A 19,624-nucleotide genomic window follows, 5' to 3' on the forward strand; every position below is an offset into this window, starting at 1 on the left:
CCTTACCATCCCTGACGATCCCCAGTTCGATTATTCCCTCTTTCCTGATGTCCGTGATCGAACTGATACCTCTGTCCCCCCGCTTGCTCCTGGCTTCCAGTACTTGGACAACATCACACACACAGAACTAAATACCCCAATCACCACTCAAGATATCATTGCTACACTTCGCCCTAAACGCAACACTGCTCCCGGTCACGATCGTGTTACTTACCGTCACCTCCGTGAAGCTCCTGCCTCCTTCCTCTCCACATTGGCCAGGCTCTACAATGTGGTCCTGTCCACCGGCTACTACCCCGACCTGTGGAAAACCTCCCGGATCCTGATGTTCCTCAAGCCCGACAAACCGCCTTCCGCTGTCTCCTCCTACCGTCCCATCAGCCTTACCTCGGTCTTCAGCAAGGTCCTGGAATCCATTCTTACCCGCCGCCTACACAAGCACCTTCACCAACACCGCCTCCTCCCCCCTACCCAATGTGGCTTTCGGCCGTCCTTCTCAGCCGATGACCTCCTCCTTCACCTCACTCACCTCCTCTCCGAACAACTCAATTCCCGTCGTTCCGCCATCTTCCTTTCCCTCGACCTCGAACGCGCATATGACCGTGTGTGGCATTCCGGTCTCCTTTTCAAGCTCCAAACCTTTGCTCTTCCTCTCAACTATGTCCGTCTGGTCGCTTCCTTCCTTTCCCACCGTCCTTCCTATGTCACCATCCACAACACTGATTCCTACACCTTCTACCCCTCCGCCGGTGTGCCCCAAGGTTCCGTCCTTTCCCCTCTTCTCTACCTCCTTTACACGGCAGACATGCCTCCACCTGCACCTCCCCTACACCTTCTCCAGTACGCCGATGACACTGCCTTCCTTGCCCTCGCTCCCACCCTGCAACGCTCCCAGCACCTTCTCCAATCCTATCTTGACCGGTTCACCACTTGGTGTAACCAGTGGTTGCTCAAGGTCAATCCTTCCAAGACCCAGGCGATCATTGTAGGCAAAACCACTCGTTCCTTCCGTCTCCTTGATTTCTATCTTACTATTTATGGCCGTCCCATCACCCTCACACCTACTCTCAAGTACCTTGGTGTCACCCTCGACCGTCGCCTCTCCTGGAACCCACATCTCCGGACGATCCAAGCCAAGGCACGCTCCCGCCTCCGCCTCCTTAAGCTCCTTTCTGGCCGTACATGGGGTCTGGACCCTTCCACCATCCTCTACACCTACAAGTCCCTCATCCGTCCTATCCTTTGCTATGCTCATCCCGCCTGGATCTCTGCCCCTCCTACCTTCTACAAGTCCATTCAGATCCTAGAACGCCATGCGCTCCGCCTCGCCTATCGCATCCGTCTCCCTTCCCCCACGCGGATCCTCTATGACCTGATTCCCTTCCCGCACCTCCTCCTTTTCCTCGAACGGTTACGGATCCTCTACACCTCCCGCAAGCTTGATCCTCCACACCCTCTTGTCTCTCCCATCCTCTCCCACCCCAACCCGCTGCCGCGCCTGCATTCCTATATCCCACCTGCTCTCCATCTTTACACCCTCCACACCCTCTCCCTCGGTGGCTTCCGTCAACTCCCCCTCCCTGATGATGCCCTCCTCCCCTCCATCTACCCCTCCTACCAACTTTGAGCCTTACCTTCCCTCTCCTCTCCTTTTCCTGTGGGCACCCTCTCTCCCTTCTCTCCCTCCCTCCCCTCCCCTTTCTCCTTGGGCTTCCACTCCCCCTACCCTCCCCCTTCTCCTCCATCCCTCTCCTCCACTGGCATCTTCCCCTCCCCCTCTCTCTCCTCTTCCCCACACCTTTTCCCCTTGGCAGGCCACGACTCTGCTGTCTTCCATCAGTTACTTTCATCGTCCTACGCCGAAGACCATCGCATGTGTTTGTGCCTCGACTCTCCTGCAGTGTGTTTGTGTTTCGTCGTTTGTGCTCCGCTGGTTCACGTGTGGCCATCTGCCATCTGCGTTTGTGCACCGTGTTTCTCCGCTTTTATCCATTGTGCTACGCACGTGACCGACTCCGTTTTAACTCTGTTTTGTCTACTGTTTGTACCCCGCCGTCTTGATTGTTTTTATATCTCACTCATCTCTGTTCTGTGTATACTCTGAGGCCGAAGAGCGGCATACTTGGTCCGCTGCCGGCCTACCTGTTTGTCACAGGTATTAAAATCACAATAAAGGAAAAAAAAAAAAAAAAAAAAAAAAAAGTACGGCATAAGGTGGGACGAGGCAGTCTGAACTACATTCTATAAATGTACTTCTCACAAATCTCAGAGCCTCTCGCGGTCGTCATCGTCGTCGTCGTCGCAGCCGCGGCCGCTTCTGCAGAAGTAGCAAATTGCCATTGTAGCAAATGCGGCGAGGGACACCCTGCCATCGATTCCGAATGCTCAAAGTGTGTGGTCTTGTTTTCCTGTCTATGTTTGGTCGGTCTCGTAAGAGGTTGAATGTAACGAATGGGCGGGAAAGAGTAAGGGGCAGCGGCTGTGTGGAACGAAAACACAATTCCTCAGGGGCGTGAGTGTTTCGATATGAGTCGTATATAAGTTGTACTTGGTCGTCAGTGACCGTGTGGCCTAATGGATAAGGCGTCGGACTTCGGATCCGAAGATTGCAGGTTCGAATCCTGTCACGGTCGCGTTTTCCAGTTCTGAAAAAGAAACATACCGTTTTAATGTAGCAATTGAGCAGTACGAAACCGTCTGAATGTTGCTGTTGACCATTCTGTGCTTGGAGATGGTCTTTAGCCTGAAACACACACAACAAGACCGGTGTTAACTAGCGAAATGGTCGGCAGAGTGCCCTCACCGCGAGTTTTGACTGGTACTTGCACATCTAAAACAACGTCGGAAAGTAACTCGTTCGGCTTTTGAGTCACATCAAGTACGTGTGTTAATTTTGACGCCGCAAGCTCTGCAGATTGTCATGCAATTCCTTTACCTCTCAGAAATGATTATGAAATAAAAGTGAAGAACGTGACGAGTGTGACGTTAGGAAAACATTAGGCAGCATGGAGAGATACTGTATGGGACCACCCAACCCAGACGAGTACAGTGTGATCTGCTACCCAGCAGGTATCCATCGCGGCAGCACGGCTAGCTCAGTCGGTAGAGCATGAGACTCTTATTCACAGGGTCGTGGGTTCGAGCCCTACGCTGGGCGGAACGGAATTTTTTTCCGCTGCAGATGTAAATTACCGATTTTCTGATTAACGTGGTGTAATGGAAATAGCAACTTTAAAATTTGCCTACGTCTCCATCAGTCGCAAGAAAACTGTATTTGAAGGTGAAGGTGATTTTGTAGACATGTGTGAAAGTCATGTTCTGAAGTGCAGGTGGTTTTGTTTGGAGAGAACATCGGCTACGTGTCAGATGTGTAGCCAAGCAGTAATGGGTCGCCATAGCTGCAAATATTAGTCGAAAATATGAAGTGTTGTCAGCTCAAGTCTGATGATTCAGACGACCGTACGGACGACGTACGCAAAAGTGCCGGTAGGCGGCGCCTGTTTAGCTCAGTGGTAGAGCATTGGTCTAGTAAACCAGGTTTCGTGAGTTCCATCCTCACAAGAGGAAGACGAATCTTGGAAATCAGTTGCGTATCGTGGCCGTATAGCAAACAGTATCTGTGATGAGGAACAATTAGCGACAGGCGTATTATTAAGAATTACTCTCAGATGGGATTAAGGCGAATGGCGCAGATAAAGAATTTGCCAAAGCGGTACGGCATAAGGTGGGACGAGGCAGTCTGAATTACATTCTATAGATGTACTTCTCACAAATCTCAGAGCCTCTCGCGGTCGTGGTCGTCGTCGCAGCCGCGGCCGCTTCTGCAGAAGTAGCAAATTGTCATTGTAGCAAATGCGGCGAGGGACACCCTGCCATCGATTCCGAATGCTCAAAGTGTGTGGTCTTGTTTTCCTGTCTATGTTTGGTCGGTCTCGTAAGAGGTTGAATGTAACGAATGGGCGGGAAAGAGTAAGGGGCAGCGGCTGTGTGGAACGAAAACACAATTCCTCAGGGGCGTGAGCGTTTCGATATGAGTCGTATATAAGTTGTACTTGGTCGTCAGTGACCGTGTGGCCTAATGGATAAGGCGTCGGACTTCGGATCCGAAGATTGCAGGTTCGAATCCTGTCACGGTCGCGTTTTCCAGTTCTGAAAAAGAAACATACCGTTTTAATGTAGCAATTGAGCAGTACGAAACCGTCTGAATGTTGCTGTTGACCATTCTGTGCTTGGAGATGGTCTTTAGCCTGAAACACACACAACAAGACCGGTGTTAACTAGCGAAATTGTCGGCAGAGTACCCTCACCGCGAGTTTTGACTGGTACTTGCACATCTAAAACAACGTCGGAAAGTAACTCGTTCGGCTTTTGAGTCACATCAAGTATGTGTGTTAATTTTGACGCCGCAAGCTCTGCAGATTGTCATGCAATTCCTTTACGTCTCAGAAATGATTATGAAATAAAAGTGAAGAACGTGACGAGTGTTACGTTAGGAAAACATTAGGCAGCATGGAGAGATACTGTATGGGACCACCCAACCCAAACGAGTACAGTGTGATCTGCTACCCAGCAGGTATCCAACGAGGCAGCACGGCTAGCTCAGTCGGTAGAGCATGAGACTCATATTCACAGGGTCGTGGGTTCGAGCCCTACGCTGGGCGGAACGGAATTTTTTTCCGCTGCAGATGTAAATTACCGATTTTCTGATTAACGTGGTGTAATGGAAATAGCAACTTTAAAATTTGCCTACGTCTCCATCAATCGCAAGAAAACTGTATTTGAAGGTGAAGGTGATTTTGTAGACATGTGTGAAACTCATGTTCTGAAGTGCAGGTGGTTTTGTTTGGAGAGAACATCGGCTACGTGTCAGATGTGTAGCCAAGCAGTAATGGGTCGCCATAGCTGCAAATATTAGTCGAAAATATGAAGTGTTGTCAGCTCAAGTCTGATGATTCAGACGACCGTACGGACGAAGTACGCAAATGTGCCGCTAGCCGGCGCCTGTTTAGCTCAGTGGTAGAGCATTGGTCTAGTAAACCAGGTTTCGTGAGTTCCATCCTCACAGGAGGAAGACGAATCTTGGAAATCAGTTGCGTATTGTGGCCGTATAGCAAACAGTATCTGTGATGAGGAACAATTAGCGACAGGCGTATTATTAAGAATTACTCTCAGATGGGATTAAGGCGAATGGCGCAGATAAAGCATTTGCCAAAACAGTACGGCATAAGGTGGGACGAGGCAGTCTGAACTACATTCTATAAATGTACTTCTCACAAATCTCAGAGCCTCTCGCGGTCGTCGTCGTCGTCGTCGTCGCAGTCGCGGCCGCTTCTGCAGAAGTAGCAAATTGCCATTGTAGCAAATGCGGCGAGGGACACCCTGCCATCGATTCCGAATGCTCAAAGTGTGTGGTCTTGTTTTCCTGTCTATGTTTGGTCGGTCTCGTAAGAGGTTGAATGTAACGAATGGGCGGGAAAGAGTAAGGGGCAGCGGCTGTGTGGAACGAAAACACAATTCCTCAGGGGCGTGAGCGTTTCGATATGTGTCGTATATAAGTTGTACTTGGTCGTCAGTGACCGTGTGGCCTAATGGATAAGGCGTCGGACTTCGGATCCGAAGATTGCAGGTTCGAATCCTGTCACGGTCGCGTTTTCCAGTTCTGAAAAAGAAACATACCGTTTTAATGTAGCAATTGAGCAGTACGAAACCGTCTGAATGTTGCTGTTGACCATTCTGTGCTTGGAGATGGTCTTTAGCCTGAAACACACACAACAAGACCGGTGTTAACTAGCGAAATGGTCGGCAGAGTGCCCTCACCGCGAGTTTTGACTGGTACTTGCACATCTAAAACAACGTCGGAAAGTAACTCGTTCGGCTTTTGAGTCACATCAAGTACGTGTGTTAATTTTGACGCCGCAAGCTCTGCAGATTGTCATGCAATTCCTTTACCTCTCAGAAATGATTATGAAATAAAAGTGAAGAACGTGACGAGTGTGACGTTAGGAAAACATTAGGCAGCATGGAGAGATACTGTATGGGACCACCCAACCCAAACGAGTACAGTGTGATCTGCTACCCAGCAGGTATCCAACGCGGCAGCACGGCTAGCTCAGTCGGTAGAGCATGAGACTCTTATTCACAGGGTCGTGGGTTCGAGCCCTACGCTGGGCGGAACGGAATTTTTTTCCGCTGCAGATGTAAATTACCGATTTTATGATTAACGTGGTGTAATGGAAATAGCAACTTTAAAATTTGCCTACGTCTCCATCAGTCGCAAGAAAACTGTATTTGAAGGTGAAGGTGATTTTGTAGACATGTGTGAAACTCATGTTCTGAAGTGCAGGTGGTTTTGTTTGGAGAGAACATCGGCTACGTGTCAGATGTGTAGCCAAGCAGTAATGGGTCGCCATAGCTGCAAATATTAGTCGAAAATATGAAGTGTTGTCAGCTCAAGTCTGATGATTCAGACGACCGTACGGACGACGTACGCAAAAGTGCCGCTAGGCGGCGCCTGTTTAGCTCAGTGGTAGAGCATTGGTCTAGTAAACCAGGTTTCGTGAGTTCCATCCTCACAGGAGGAAGACGAATCTTGGATATCAGTTGCTTATCGTGGCCGTATAGCAAACAGTATCTGTGATGAGGAACAATTAGCGACAGGCGTATTATTAAGAATTACTCTCAGATGGGATTAAGGCGAATGGCGCAGATAAAGCATTTGCCAAAGCGGTACGGCATAAGGTGGGACGAGGCAGTCTGAATTACATTCTATAGATGTACTTCTCACAAATCTCAGAGCCTCTCGCGGTCGTGGTCGTCGTCGCAGCCGCGGCCGCTTCTGCAGAAGTAGCAAATTGCTATTGTAGCAAATGCGGCGAGGGACACCCTGCCATCGATTCCGAATGCTCAAAGTGTGTGGTCTTGTTTTCCTGTCTATGTTTGGTCGGTCTCGTAAGAGGTTGAATGTAACGAATGGGCGGGAAAGAGTAAGGGGCAGCGGCTGTGTGGAACGAAAACACAATTCCTCAGGGGCGTGAGCGTTTCGATATGCGTCGTATATAAGTTGTACTTGGTCGTCAGTGACCGTGTGGCCTAATGGATAAGGCGTCGGACTTCGGATCCGAAGATTGCAGGTTCGAATCCTGTCACGGTCGCGTTTTCCAGTTCTGAAAAAGAAACATACCGTTTTAATGTAGCAATTGAGCAGTACGAAACCGTCTGAATGTTGCTGTTGACCATTCTGTGCTTGGAGATGGTCTTTAGCCTGAAACACACACAACAAGACCGGTGTTAACTAGCGAAATTGTCGGCAGAGTACCCTCACCGCGAGTTTTGACTGGTACTTGCACATCTAAAACAACGTCGGAAAGTAACTCGTTCGGCTTTTGAGTCACATCAAGTATGTGTGTTAATTTTGACGCCGCAAGCTCTGCAGATTGTCATGCAATTCCTTTACCTCTCAGAAATGATTATGAAATAAAAGTGAAGAACGTGACGAGTGTGACGTTAGGAAAACATTAGGCAGCATGGAGAGATACTGTATGGGACCACCCAACCCAAACGAGTACAGTGTGATCTGCTACCCAGCAGGTATCCAACGAGGCAGCACGGCTAGCTCAGTCGGTAGAGCATGAGACTATTATTTACAGGGTCGTGGGTTCGAGCCCTACGCTGGGCGGATCGGAAATTTTTTCCGCTGCAGATGTAAATTAACGTTTTTCTGATTAACGTGATGTAATGGAAATAGCAACTTTAAAATTTGCCTACGTCTCCATCAGTCGCAAGAAAACTGTATTTGAAGGTGAAGGTAATTTTGTAGACATGTGTGAAAGTCATGTTCTGTAGTGCAGGTGGTTTTGTTTGGAGAGAACATCGGCTACGTGTCAGATGTGTAGCCAAGCAGTAATGGGTCGCCATAGCTGAAAATATTAGTCGAAAATATGAAGTGTTGTCAGCTCAAGTCTGATGATTCAGACGACCGTACGGACGAATTACGCAAAAGTGCCGCTAGGCGGCGCCTGTTTAGCTCAGTGGTAGAGCATTGGTCTAGTAACCAAGGGTTCGTGAGTTCCATCCTCACAGGAGGAAGACGAATCTGGGAAATCAGTTGCGCATCGTGGCCGTATAGCAAACAGTATCTGTGATGAGGAACAATTAGCGACAGTCGTATTATTAAGAATTACTCTCAGATGGGATTAAGGCGAATGGCGCAGATAAAGCATTAGCCAAAGCGGTACGGCATAAGGTGGGACGAGGCAGTCTGAATTACATTTTATAGATGTATTTCTCACAAATCTCAGAGCCTCTCGCGGTCGTCGCCGTCATCGCCGCCGCCGCTTCTGCTGAAGTAGCAAATGCGGCGAGGGACACCCTGCCATCGATTCCGAATGCGCAAAGTGTGTGGTCTTGTTTTCCTGTCTATGTTTGGTCGTTCTCGTAAGAGGTTGAATGTAACGAATGGGTGGGAAAGAGTAAGGGGCAGCGGCTGTGTGGAACGAAAACACAATTCCTCTGGGGCGTGAGCATTTCGAGATGAGTCGTATATAAGTTGTATTTGGTGTTTAGTAACCGTGTGGCCTAATGAATAAGGCGTCGGACTTCGGATCCGAAGATTGCAGGTTCGAATCCTGTCACGGTCGTGTTTTTCCAGTTCTGAAAAAGAAACATACCGTTTTAATGTAGCAATTGAGTAGTACGAAACCGTCTGAATGTTGCTGTTGACCATTCTGTGCTTGGAGATGGTCTTGAGCCTGAAACACACACAACAAGACCGGTGTTAACTAGCGAAATGGTCGGCAGAGTGCCCTCACCGCGAGTTTTGACTGGCACTTGCACATCTAAAACAACGTCGGAAAGTAACTCGTTCGGCTTTTGAGTCACATCAGGTATGTGTGTTAATTTTGACGCCGCTAGCTCTGCAGATTGTCATGCAATTCCTTTCCCTCTCAGAAATGATTATGAAATAAAAGTGAAGTACGTGACGAGTGTGACGTTAGGAAAACATTAGGCAGCATGGAGAGTTTCTGTATGGAACCACCCAACCCAAACGAATACAGTGTGATCTGCTACCCAGCAGGTATCTAACGACGCAGCACGGCTAGCTCAGTCGGTAGAGCATGAGACTCTTATTCACAGGATCGTGGGTTCGAGCCCTACGCTGGGCGGAACGGAATTTTTTTCCGCTGCAGATGTAAATTACCGATTTTCTGATTAGGTGATGTAATGGAAATAGCAACTTTAAAATTTGCCTACGTCTCCATCAGTAGCAAGAAAACTGTATTTGAGGGTGAAGGTGATTTTGTAGACATGTGTGAAAGTCATGTTCTGAAGTGCAGGTGGTTTTGTTTGGCGAGAACATCGGCTAAGTGTCAGATGTGTAGCCAAGCAGGAATGGGTCGCTATAGCTGCAAATATTAGTCGAAAATATGAAGTGTTGTCAGCTGAAGTCTGATGATTCAGACGACCGTACGGACGAAGTACGCAAAAGTGCCGCTAGGCGGCGCCTGTTTAGCTCAGTGGTAGAGCATTGGTCTAGTAAACCAGGGTTCGTGAGTTCCATTCTCACAGGAGGAAGACGAATCTTGGAAATCAGTTGCGCATCGTGGCCGTTTAGCAAACAGTATCTGTGATGAGGAACAATTAGCGACAGTCGTATTATTAAGAATTACTCTCCGATGTGATTAAGGCGAATGACGCAGATAAAGCATTTGCCAAAGCAGAACGGCATAAGGTGGGTCGAGGCAGTCTGAATTACATTTTATAGATGTAATTCTCACAAATCTCAGAGCCACTAGCGGCCGTCGTCGTCGTCGTCGTCGTCGTCGCCGCCGCCGCTTCTGCAGAAGTAGCAAATTGCCATTGTAGCAAATGCGGCGAGGGACACTCTGCCATCGATTCCGAATGCTCAAAGTGTGTGGTCTTGTTTTCCTGTCTATGTTTGGTCGGTCTCGTAAGAGGTTGAATGTAACGAATGGGTGGGAAAGAGTAAGGGGCAGCGGCTGTGTGGAACGAAAACACAATTCCTCAGGGGCGTGAGCGTTTCGAGATGAGTCGTATATAAGTTGTACTTGGTCTTCAGTGATCGTGTGGCCTAATGGATAAGGCGTCGGACCTCTCATCCGAAGATTGCAGGTTCGAATCCTGTCACGGTCGTGTTTTTCCAGTTCTGAAAATGATAGATACCGTTTTGATGTATCAATTGAGCAGTACGAAACCGTCTGAATGTTGCTGTTGACCATTCTGTGCTTGGAGATGGTCTTGAGCCTTAAACACACAACAAGACCGGTGTTAACTAGCGAAATGGTCGGCAGAGTGCCCTCACCGCGACTTTTGACTGGCACTTGCACATCTAAAACAACGTCTTAAAGTAACTCGTTCGGCTTTTGAGTCACATCAAGTATGTGTGTTAATTTTGACGCCGCTAGCTCTGCAGATTGTTATGCAATTCCTTTTACTCTCAGAAATGATTATTACATAAAAGTGAAGTACGTGACGAGTGTGACGTTAGGAAAACATTAGGCAGCATGGAGAGATTCTGTATGGGACCACCCAACCCAAACGAGTACTGTGTGATCTGCTACCCAGCAGGTATCCAACGTGGCAGCACGGCTAGCTCAGTCGGTAGAGCATGAGACTCTTATTCGCAGGGTCGTGGGTTCGAGACCTACGCTGGGCGGAACGGAATTTTTTTCCGCTGCAGATGTAAATTACCGATTTTCTGATTAACGTGATATAATGGAAATAGCAACTTTAAAATTTGCCTACGTCTCCATCAGTCGCAAGAAAACTGTATTTGAAGGTGAAGCTGATTTTGTAGACATGTGTGAAAGTCATGTTCTGAAGTGCAGGTGGTTTTGTTTGGAGAGAACATCGGCCACGTGTCAGATGTGTGGCCAAGCAGGAATGGGTCGCCATAGCTGCAAATATTAGTCTAAAATATGAAGTGTTGTCAACTGAAGTCTGATGATTCAGACGACCGTACGGACGAAGTACGCAAAAGTGCCGCTAGGCGGCGCCTGTCTAGCTCAGTGGTAGAGCATTGGTCTAGTAAACCAGGGTTCGTGAGTTCCATCCTCACAGGAGGAAGACGAATCTTGGAAATCAGTTGCGCATCGTGGCCGTATAGCAAACAGTATCTGTGATGAGGAACAATTAGCGACAGGCGTATTATTAAGAATTACTCTCAGATGTGATTAAGGCGAATGGCGCAGATAAAGCATTTGCCAAAGCAGTACGGCATAAGGTGGGACGAGGCAGTCTGAATTACATTTTATAGATGTATTTCTCACAAATCTCAGAGAATGTCGCCGTCGTCGCCACCGCCGCTTCTGCAGAAGTAGCAAATGGCCATCGTAGCAAATGCGGCGAGGGATACCCTGCCATCGATTCCGAATGCGCAAAGTGTGTGGTCTTGTTTTCCTGTCTATGTTTGGTCGTTCTCGTAAGAGGTTGAATGTAACGAATGGGTGGGAAAGAGTAAGGGGCAGCGGCTGTGTGGAACGAAAACACAATTCCTCAGGGGCGTGAGCGTTTCGAGATGAGTCGTATATAAGTTATACTTGTGCGTCAGTGACCGTGTGGCCTAATTGATAAGGCGTCGGACTTCGGATCCGAAGATTGCAGTTTCGAATCCTGTCACGGTCGTGTTTTTCCAGTTATGAATAAAGAAACATACCGTTTTAATGTAGCAATTGAGCAGTACGAAACCGTCTGAATGTTGCTGTTGACCATTCTGTGCTTGGAGATGGTCTTGAGCCTGAAACACACACAACAAGACCGGTGTTAACTAGCGAAATGGTCGGCAGAGTGCCCTCACCGCGAGTTTTGACTGGCTCTTGCACATCTAAAACAACGTCGAAAAGTAACTCGTTCGGCTTTTGACTCACATCAAGTATGTGTGTTAATTTTGACGCCGCTAGCTCTGCAGATTGTCGTGCAATTCCTTTACCTCTCAGAAATGATTATGAAATAAAATTGATGTACGTGACGAGTGTGACGTTAGGAAAACATTAGGCAGCATGGAGAGATACTGTATGGGACCACCCAACCCAAACGAGTACAGTGTGATCTGCTACACAGCAGGTATCCAACGAGGCCGCACGGCTAGCTCAGTCGGTAGAGCATGAGACTCTTATTCACAGGGTCGTGGGTTCGAGCCCTACGCTGGGTGGAACGGAATTTTTTTCCGCTGCAGATGTAAATTACCGATTTTCTGATTAACGTGATGTAATGGAAATAGCAACTTTAAAATTTGCCTACGTCTCCATCAGTCGCAAGAAAACTGTATTTGAAGGTGAAGGTGATATTGTAGACATGTGTGAAAGTCATGTTCTGAAGTGCAGGTGGTTTTGTTTGGAGAGAACATCGGCTAAGTGTCAGATGTGGAGCCAAGCAGGAATGGGTCGCCATAGCTGCAAGTATTAGTCGAAAATATGAAGTGTTGTCAGCTGAAGTCTGATGATTCAGACGACCGTACGGACGAAGTACGCAAAAGTGCCACTAGGCGGCGCCTGTTTAGCTCAGTGGTAGAGCATTGGTCTTGTAAACCAGGGTTCGTGAGTTCCATCCTCACAGGAGGAAGACGAATCTTGGAAATCAGTTGCGCATCGTGGCCGTATAGCAAACAGTATCTGTGATGAGGAACAATTAGCGACAGGCGTATTATTAAGAATTACTCTCAGATGGGATTAAGGCGAATGGCGCAGATAAAGCATTTGCCAAAGCTGTACGGCATAAGGTGGGACCAGGCAGTCTGAATTAAATTTTATAGATGTATTTCTCACAAATCTCAGAGCCTCTCGCGGTCGTCGCCGTCGTCGCCGCCGCCGCTTCTGCAGAAGTAGCTAATGGCCATCGTAGCAAATGCGGAGAGGGACACAATGCCATCGATTCCGAATGCGCAAAGTGTGTGGTCTTGTTTTCCTGTCTATGTTTGGTCGTTCTCGTAAGAGGTTGAATGTAACGAATGGGTGGGAAAGAGTAAGGGGCAGCGTCTGTGTGGAACGAAAACACAATTCCTCAGGGGCGTGAGCGTTTCGAGATGAGTCGTATATAACTTAAACTTTGTCGTCAGTGACCGTGTGGCCTAATGGATAAGGCGTCGGACTTCGGATCCGAAGATTGCAGGTTCGAATCCTGTCACGGTAGTGTTTTTCCAGTTCTGAAAAAGAAACATACCGTTTTAATGTAGCAATTGAGCAGTACGAAACCGTCTGAATGTTGCTGTTGACCATTCTGTGCTTGGAGACGGTCTTGAGCCTGAAACACACACAACAAGACCGGTGTTAACTAGCGGAATGGTCGGCAGAGTGCCCTCACCGCGAGTTTTGACTGGCACTTGCAGATCTAAAACAACGTCGGAAAGTAACTCGTTCGGCTTTTGAGTCACATCAGGTATGTGTGTTAATTTTGACGCCGCTAGCTCTGCAGATTGTCATGCAATTCCTTTCCCTCTCAGAAATGATTATGAAATAAAAGTGAAGTACGTGACGAGTGTGACGTTAGGAAAACATTAGGCAGCATGGAGAGATTCTGTATGGGACCACTCAACCCAAACGAATACAGTGTGATCTGCTACCCAGCAGGTATCTAACGACGCAGCATGGCTAGCTCAGTCGGTAGAGCATGAGACTCCTTTTCACAGGATCGTGGGTTCGAGCCCTACGCTGGGCGGAACGGAATTTTTTTCCGCTGCAGATGTAAATTACCGATTTTCTGATTAAGGTGGTGTAATGGAAATAGCAACTTTAAAATTTGCCTACGTCTCCATCAGTCGCAAGAAAACTGTATTTGAAGGTGAAGGTGATTTTGTAGACATGTGTGAAAGTCATGTTCTGAAGTGCAGGTGGTTTTGTTTGGAGAGAACATCGGCTAAGTGTTAGATGTGTAGCCAAGCAGGAATGGGTCGCCATAGCTGCAAATATTAGTCGAAAATATGAAATGTTGTCAGCTGAAGTCTGATGATTCAGACGACCGTACGGACGAAGTACGCAAAAGTGCCGCTAGGCGTCGCCTGTTTAGCTCAGTGGTAGAGCATTGGTATAGTAAACCAGGGTTCGTGAGTTCCATCCTCACAGGAGGAAGACGAATCTTGGAAATGAGTTGCGCATCGTGGCCGTATAGCAAACAGTATCTGTGATGAGGAACAATTAGCGACAGGCGTATTATTAAGAATTACTCTCAGATGTGATTAAGGCGAATGGCGCAGATAAAGCATTTGCCAAAGCAGTACGGCATAAGGTGGGACGAGGCAGTCTGAATTACATTTTATAGACGTATTTCTCACAAATCTCAGAGCCTCTCGCGGTCGTCGCCGTCGTCGCTGCCGCCGCTTCTGCTGAAGTAGCAAATGGCCATTGTAGCAAATGCGGCGAGGGACACCCTGCCATCGATTCCGAATGCGCAAAGTGTGTGCTCTTGTTTTCCTGTCTATATTTGGTCGGTCTCGTAAGAGGTTGAATGTAACGAATGGGTGGGAAAGAGTAAGGGGCAGCGGCTGTGTGGAGCGAAAACACAATTCCTCAGGGGCGTGAGCATTTCGAGATGAGTCGTATATAAGTTGTACTTGGTCTTCAGTGACCGTGTGGCCTAATGGATAAGGCGTCGGACTTCTTATCCGAAGATTGCAGGTTCGAATCCTGTCACAGTCGTGTTTTTCCATTTCTGAAAAAGAAACATACCGTTTTAATGTAGCAATTGAGCAGTACGAAACCGTCTGAATGTTGCTGTTGACCATTCTGTGCTTGGAGATGGTCTTGAGCCTTAAACACACACAACAAGACCGGTGTTAACTAGCGAAATGGGCTTCAGAGTGCCCTCACCGCGAGTTTTGACTGGCACTTGCACATCTAAAACAACGTCGGAAAGTAACACGTTCGGCCTTTGAGTCACATCAAGTATGTGTGTTAAATTTGACGCCGCTAGCTCTGCAGATTGTCATGCAATTCCTTTACCTCTCAGAAATGATTATGAAATAAAAGTGAAGTACGTGACGAGTGTGACGTTAGGAAAACATTAGGCAGCATGGAGAGATTCTGTATGGGACCACCCAACCCAAACGAGTACAGTGTGATCTGCTACCCAGCAGGTATCCAACGAGGCAGCACGGCTAGCTCAGTCGGTTGAGCATGAGACTCTTATTCACAGGGTCGTGGATTCGAGCCCTACGCTGGGCGGAACGGAATTTTTTTCCGCTGCAGATGTAAATTACCGATTTTCTGATTAACGTGATGTAATGGAAATAGCAACTTTAAAATTTGCCTACGTCTCTATCAGTCGCAAGAAAACAGTATTTGAAGGTGAAGGTGATTTTGTAGACATGTGTGAAAGTCATGTTCTGAAGTGCAGGTGGTTTTGTTTGGAGAGAACATCGGCTAAGTGTTAGATGTGTAGCCAAGCAGGAATGGGTCGCTATAGCTGCAAATATTAGTCGAAAATATGAAGTGTTGTCAGCTGAAGTCTGATGATTCAGACGACCGTACGGACGAAGTACGCAAAAGTGCCGCTAGGCGGCGCCTGTTTAGCTCAGTGGTAGAGCATTGGTCTAGTAAACCAGGGTTCGTGAGTTCCATTCTCACAGGAGGAAGACGAATCTTGGAAATCAGTTGCGCATCGTGGCCGTTTAGCAAACAGTATCTGTGATGAGGAACAATTAGCGACAGTCGTATTATTAAGAATTACTCTCCGATGTGATTAAGGCGAATGACGCAGATAAAGCATTTGCCAAAGCAGAACGGCATAAGGTGGGTCGAGGCAGTCTGAATTACATTTTATAGATGTAATTCTCACAAATCTCAGAGCCACTAGCGGCCGTCGTCGTCGTCGTCGTCGTCGCCGCCGCCGCTTCTGCAGAAGTAGCAAATTGCCATTGTAGCAAATGCGGCGAGGGACACTCTGCCATCGATTCCGAATGCTCAAAGTGTGTGGTCTTGTTTTCCTGTCTATGTTTGGTCGGTCTCGTAAGAGGTTGAATGTAACGAATGGGTGGGAAAGAGTAAGGGGCAGCGGCTGTGTGGAACGAAAACACAATTCCTCAGGGGCGTGAGCGTTTCGAGATGAGTCGTATATAAGTTGTACTTGGTCTTCAGTGATCGTGTGGCCTAATGGATAAGGCGTCGGACCTCTCATCCGAAGATTGCAGGTTCGAATCCTGTCACAGTCGTGTTTTTCCAGTTCTGAAAATGATAGATACCGTTTTGATGTATCAATTGAGCAGTACGAAACCGTCTGAATGTTGCTGTTGACCATTCTGTGCTTGGAGATGGTCTTGAGCCTTAAACACACAACAAGACCGGTGTTAACTAGCGAAATGGTCGGCAGAGTGCCCTCACCGCGACTTTTGACTGGCACTTGCACATCTAAAACAACGTCTTAAAGTAACTCGTTCGGCTTTTGAGTCACATCAAGTATGTGTGTTAATTTTGACGCCGCTAGCTCTGCAGATTGTTATGCAATTCCTTTTACTCTCAGAAATGATTATTACATAAAAGTGAAGTACGTGACGAGTGTGACGTTAGGAAAACATTAGGCAGCATGGAGAGATTCTGTATGGGACCACCCAACCCAAACGAGTACTGTGTGATCTGCTACCCAGCAGGTATCCAACGTGGCAGCACGGCTAGCTCAGTCGGTAGAGCATGAGACTCTTATTCGCAGGGTCGTGGGTTCGAGACCTACGCTGGGCGGAACGGAATTTTTTTCCGCTGCAGATGTAAATTACCGATTTTCTGATTAACGTGATATAATGGAAATAGCAACTTTAAAATTTGCCTACGTCTCCATCAGTCGCAAGAAAACTGTATTTGAAGGTGAAGCTGATTTTGTAGACATGTGTGAAAGTCATGTTCTGAAGTGCAGGTGGTTTTGTTTGGAGAGAACATCGGCCACGTGTCAGATGTGTGGCCAAGCAGGAATGGGTCGCCATAGCTGCAAATATTAGTCTAAAATATGAAGTGTTGTCAACTGAAGTCTGATGATTCAGACGACCGTACGGACGAAGTACGCAAAAGTGCCGCTAGGCGGCGCCTGTCTAGCTCAGTGGTAGAGCATTGGTCTAGTAAACCAGGGTTCGTGAGTTCCATCCTCACAGGAGGAAGACGAATCTTGGAAATCAGTTGCGCATCGTGGCCGTATAGCAAACAGTATCTGTGATGAGGAACAATTAGCGACAGGCGTATTATTAAGAATTACTCTCAGATGTGATTAAGGCGAATGGCGCAGATAAAGCATTTGCCAAAGCAGTACGGCATAAGGTGGGACGAGGCAGTCTGAATTACATTTTATAGATGTATTTCTCACAAATCTCAGAGAATGTCGCCGTCGTCGCCGCCGCCGCTTCTGCAGAAGTAGCAAATGGCCATCGTAGCAAATGCGGCGAGGGATACCCTGCCATCGATTCCGAATGCGCAAAGTGTGTGGTCTTGTTTTCCTGTCTATGTTTGGTCGTTCTCGTAAGAGGTTGAATGTAACGAATGGGTGGGAAAGAGTAAGGGGCAGCGGCTGTGTGGAACGAAAACACAATTCCTCAGGGGCGTGAGCGTTTCGAGATGAGTCGTATATAAGTTATACTTGTGCGTCAGTGACCGTGTGGCCTAATTGATAAGGCGTCGGACTTCGGATCCGAAGATTGCAGTTTCGAATCCTGTCACGGTCGTGTTTTTCCAGTTCTGAATAAAGAAACATACCGTTTTAATGTAGCAATTGAGCAGTACGAAACCGTCTGAATGTTGCTGTTGACCATTCTGTGCTTGGAGATGGTCTTGAGCCTGAAACACACACAACAAGACCGGTGTTAACTAGCGAAATGGTCGGCAGAGTGCCCTCACCGCGAGTTTTGACTGGCTCTTGCACATCTAAAACAACGTCGAAAAGTAACTCGTTCGGCTTTTGACTCACATCAAGTATGTGTGTTAATTTTGACGCCGCTAGCTCTGCAGATTGTCGTGCAATTCCTTTACCTCTCAGAAATGATTATGAAATAAAATTGATGTACGTGACGAGTGTGACGTTAGGAAAACATTAGGCAGCATGGAGAGATACTGTATGGGACCACCCAACCCAAACGAGTACAGGGTGATCTGCTACACAGCAGGTATCCAACGAGGCCGCACGGCTAGCTCAGTCGGTAGAGCATGAGACTCTTATTCACAGGGTCGTGGGTTCGAGCCCTACGCTGGGTGGAACGGAATTTTTTTCCGCTGCAGATGTAAATTACCGATTTTCTGATTAACGTGATGTATTGGAAATAGCAACTTTAAAATTTGCCTACGTCTCTATCAGTCGCAAGAAAACTGTATTTGAAGGTGAAGGTGATATTGTAGACATGTGTGAAAGTCATGTTCTGAAGTGCAGGTGGTTTTGTTTGGAGAGAACATCGGCTAAGTGTCAGATGTGGAGCCAAGCAGGAATGGGTCGCCATAGCTGCAAATATTAGTCGAAAATATGAAGTGTTGTCAGCTGAAGTCTGATGATTCAGACGACCGTACGGACGAAGTACGCAAAAGTGCCACTAGGCGGCGCCTGTTTAGCTCAGTGGTAGAGCATTGGTCTTGTAAACCAGGGTTCGTGAGTTCCATCCTCACAGGAGGAAGACGAATCTTGGAAATCAGTTGCGCATCGTGGCCGTATAGCAAACAGTATCTGTGATGAGGAACAATTAGCGACAGGCGTATTATTAAGAATTACTCTCAGATGGGATTAAGGCGAATGGCGCAGATAAAGCATTTGCCAAAGCTGTACGGCATAAGGTGGGACCAGGCAGTCTGAATTAAATTTTATAGATGTATTTCTCACAAATCTCAGAGCCTCTCGCGGTCGTCGCCGTCGTCGCCGCCGCCGCTTCTGCAGAAGTAGCTAATGGCCATCGTAGCAAATGCGGAGAGGGACACAATGCCATCGATTCCGAATGCGCAAAGTGTGTGGTCTTGTTTTCCTGTCTATGTTTGGTCGTTCTCGTAAGAGGTTGAATGTAACGAATGGGTGGGAAAGAGTAAGGTGCAGCGTCTGTGTGGAACGAAAACACAATTCCTCAGGGGCGTGAGCGTTTCGAGATGAGTCGTATATAACTTGAACTTCGTCGTCAGTGACCGTGTGGCCTAATGGATAAGGCGTCGGACTTCGGATCCGAAGATTGCAGGTTCGAATCCTGTCACGGTAGTGTTTTTCCAGTTCTGAAAAAGAAACATACCGTTTTAATGTAGCAATTGAGCAGTACGAAACCGTCTGAATGTTGCTGTTGACCATTCTGTGCTTGGAGACGGTCTTGAGCCTGAAACACACACAACAAGACCGGTGTTAACTAGCGGAATGGTCGGCAGAGTGCCCTCACCGCGAGTTTTGACTGGCACTTGCAGATCTAAAACAACGTCGGAAAGTAACTCGTTCGGCTTTTGAGTCACATCAGGTATGTGTGTTAATTTTGACGCCGCTAGCTCTGCAGATTGTCATGCAATTCCTTTCCCTCTCAGAAATGATTATGAAATAAAAGTGAAGTACGTGACGAGTGTGACGTTAGGAAAACATTAGGCAGCATGGAGAGATTCTGTATGGGACCACTCAACCCAAACGAATACAGTGTGATCTGCTACCCAGCAGGTATCTAACGACGCACGGACGAAGTACGCAAAAGTGC

At 47.5% G+C, this 19,624-nt stretch overlaps 20 non-coding genes across 20 annotated transcripts; all 20 read left to right on the top strand.

The window, feature by feature from the left end:
- Nucleotides 1-2,560: 2,560 nt before the first annotated feature.
- On the top strand, nucleotides 2,561-2,633 carry Trnar-ucg (transfer RNA arginine (anticodon UCG)). The gene has a single exon. It is a non-coding gene; the product is annotated as a tRNA-Arg (tRNA).
- Nucleotides 2,634-3,084: 451 nt separating this feature from the next.
- On the top strand, nucleotides 3,085-3,157 carry Trnak-cuu (transfer RNA lysine (anticodon CUU)). The gene has a single exon. It is a non-coding gene; the product is annotated as a tRNA-Lys (tRNA).
- Nucleotides 3,158-4,064: 907 nt separating this feature from the next.
- On the top strand, nucleotides 4,065-4,137 carry Trnar-ucg (transfer RNA arginine (anticodon UCG)). Its single transcript has one exon. It is a non-coding gene; the product is annotated as a tRNA-Arg (tRNA).
- Nucleotides 4,138-4,588: 451 nt separating this feature from the next.
- On the top strand, nucleotides 4,589-4,661 carry Trnam-cau (transfer RNA methionine (anticodon CAU)). Its single transcript has one exon. It is a non-coding gene; the product is annotated as a tRNA-Met (tRNA).
- Nucleotides 4,662-5,574: 913 nt separating this feature from the next.
- On the top strand, nucleotides 5,575-5,647 carry Trnar-ucg (transfer RNA arginine (anticodon UCG)). Its single transcript has one exon. It is a non-coding gene; the product is annotated as a tRNA-Arg (tRNA).
- Nucleotides 5,648-6,098: 451 nt separating this feature from the next.
- Trnak-cuu (transfer RNA lysine (anticodon CUU)) lies at nucleotides 6,099-6,171 on the top strand. The gene has a single exon. It is a non-coding gene; the product is annotated as a tRNA-Lys (tRNA).
- A 907-nt stretch (nucleotides 6,172-7,078) lies between these two features.
- Nucleotides 7,079-7,151, top strand: Trnar-ucg (transfer RNA arginine (anticodon UCG)). Its single transcript has one exon. It is a non-coding gene; the product is annotated as a tRNA-Arg (tRNA).
- Nucleotides 7,152-7,602: 451 nt separating this feature from the next.
- Nucleotides 7,603-7,675, top strand: Trnan-auu (transfer RNA asparagine (anticodon AUU)). Its single transcript has one exon. It is a non-coding gene; the product is annotated as a tRNA-Asn (tRNA).
- Nucleotides 7,676-8,563: 888 nt separating this feature from the next.
- On the top strand, nucleotides 8,564-8,636 carry Trnar-ucg (transfer RNA arginine (anticodon UCG)). The gene has a single exon. It is a non-coding gene; the product is annotated as a tRNA-Arg (tRNA).
- Nucleotides 8,637-9,088: 452 nt separating this feature from the next.
- Trnak-cuu (transfer RNA lysine (anticodon CUU)) lies at nucleotides 9,089-9,161 on the top strand. The gene has a single exon. It is a non-coding gene; the product is annotated as a tRNA-Lys (tRNA).
- Nucleotides 9,162-10,076: 915 nt separating this feature from the next.
- Trnar-ucu (transfer RNA arginine (anticodon UCU)) lies at nucleotides 10,077-10,149 on the top strand. The gene has a single exon. It is a non-coding gene; the product is annotated as a tRNA-Arg (tRNA).
- Nucleotides 10,150-10,599: 450 nt separating this feature from the next.
- On the top strand, nucleotides 10,600-10,672 carry Trnak-cuu (transfer RNA lysine (anticodon CUU)). The gene has a single exon. It is a non-coding gene; the product is annotated as a tRNA-Lys (tRNA).
- Nucleotides 10,673-11,567: 895 nt separating this feature from the next.
- On the top strand, nucleotides 11,568-11,640 carry Trnar-ucg (transfer RNA arginine (anticodon UCG)). Its single transcript has one exon. It is a non-coding gene; the product is annotated as a tRNA-Arg (tRNA).
- A 453-nt stretch (nucleotides 11,641-12,093) lies between these two features.
- On the top strand, nucleotides 12,094-12,166 carry Trnak-cuu (transfer RNA lysine (anticodon CUU)). Its single transcript has one exon. It is a non-coding gene; the product is annotated as a tRNA-Lys (tRNA).
- Nucleotides 12,167-13,070: 904 nt separating this feature from the next.
- On the top strand, nucleotides 13,071-13,143 carry Trnar-ucg (transfer RNA arginine (anticodon UCG)). The gene has a single exon. It is a non-coding gene; the product is annotated as a tRNA-Arg (tRNA).
- Nucleotides 13,144-14,572: 1,429 nt separating this feature from the next.
- On the top strand, nucleotides 14,573-14,645 carry Trnar-ucu (transfer RNA arginine (anticodon UCU)). Its single transcript has one exon. It is a non-coding gene; the product is annotated as a tRNA-Arg (tRNA).
- A 1,961-nt stretch (nucleotides 14,646-16,606) lies between these two features.
- On the top strand, nucleotides 16,607-16,679 carry Trnak-cuu (transfer RNA lysine (anticodon CUU)). The gene has a single exon. It is a non-coding gene; the product is annotated as a tRNA-Lys (tRNA).
- An 895-nt stretch (nucleotides 16,680-17,574) lies between these two features.
- Nucleotides 17,575-17,647, top strand: Trnar-ucg (transfer RNA arginine (anticodon UCG)). Its single transcript has one exon. It is a non-coding gene; the product is annotated as a tRNA-Arg (tRNA).
- A 453-nt stretch (nucleotides 17,648-18,100) lies between these two features.
- Trnak-cuu (transfer RNA lysine (anticodon CUU)) lies at nucleotides 18,101-18,173 on the top strand. Its single transcript has one exon. It is a non-coding gene; the product is annotated as a tRNA-Lys (tRNA).
- Nucleotides 18,174-19,077: 904 nt separating this feature from the next.
- On the top strand, nucleotides 19,078-19,150 carry Trnar-ucg (transfer RNA arginine (anticodon UCG)). The gene has a single exon. It is a non-coding gene; the product is annotated as a tRNA-Arg (tRNA).
- The last annotated feature ends 474 nt before the right edge of the window (nucleotides 19,151-19,624 follow it).

Source organism: Schistocerca gregaria, chromosome 10 (genome assembly GCF_023897955.1).
Source record: "Schistocerca gregaria isolate iqSchGreg1 chromosome 10, iqSchGreg1.2, whole genome shotgun sequence".
NCBI lineage: Eukaryota > Metazoa > Arthropoda > Insecta > Orthoptera > Acrididae > Schistocerca > Schistocerca gregaria.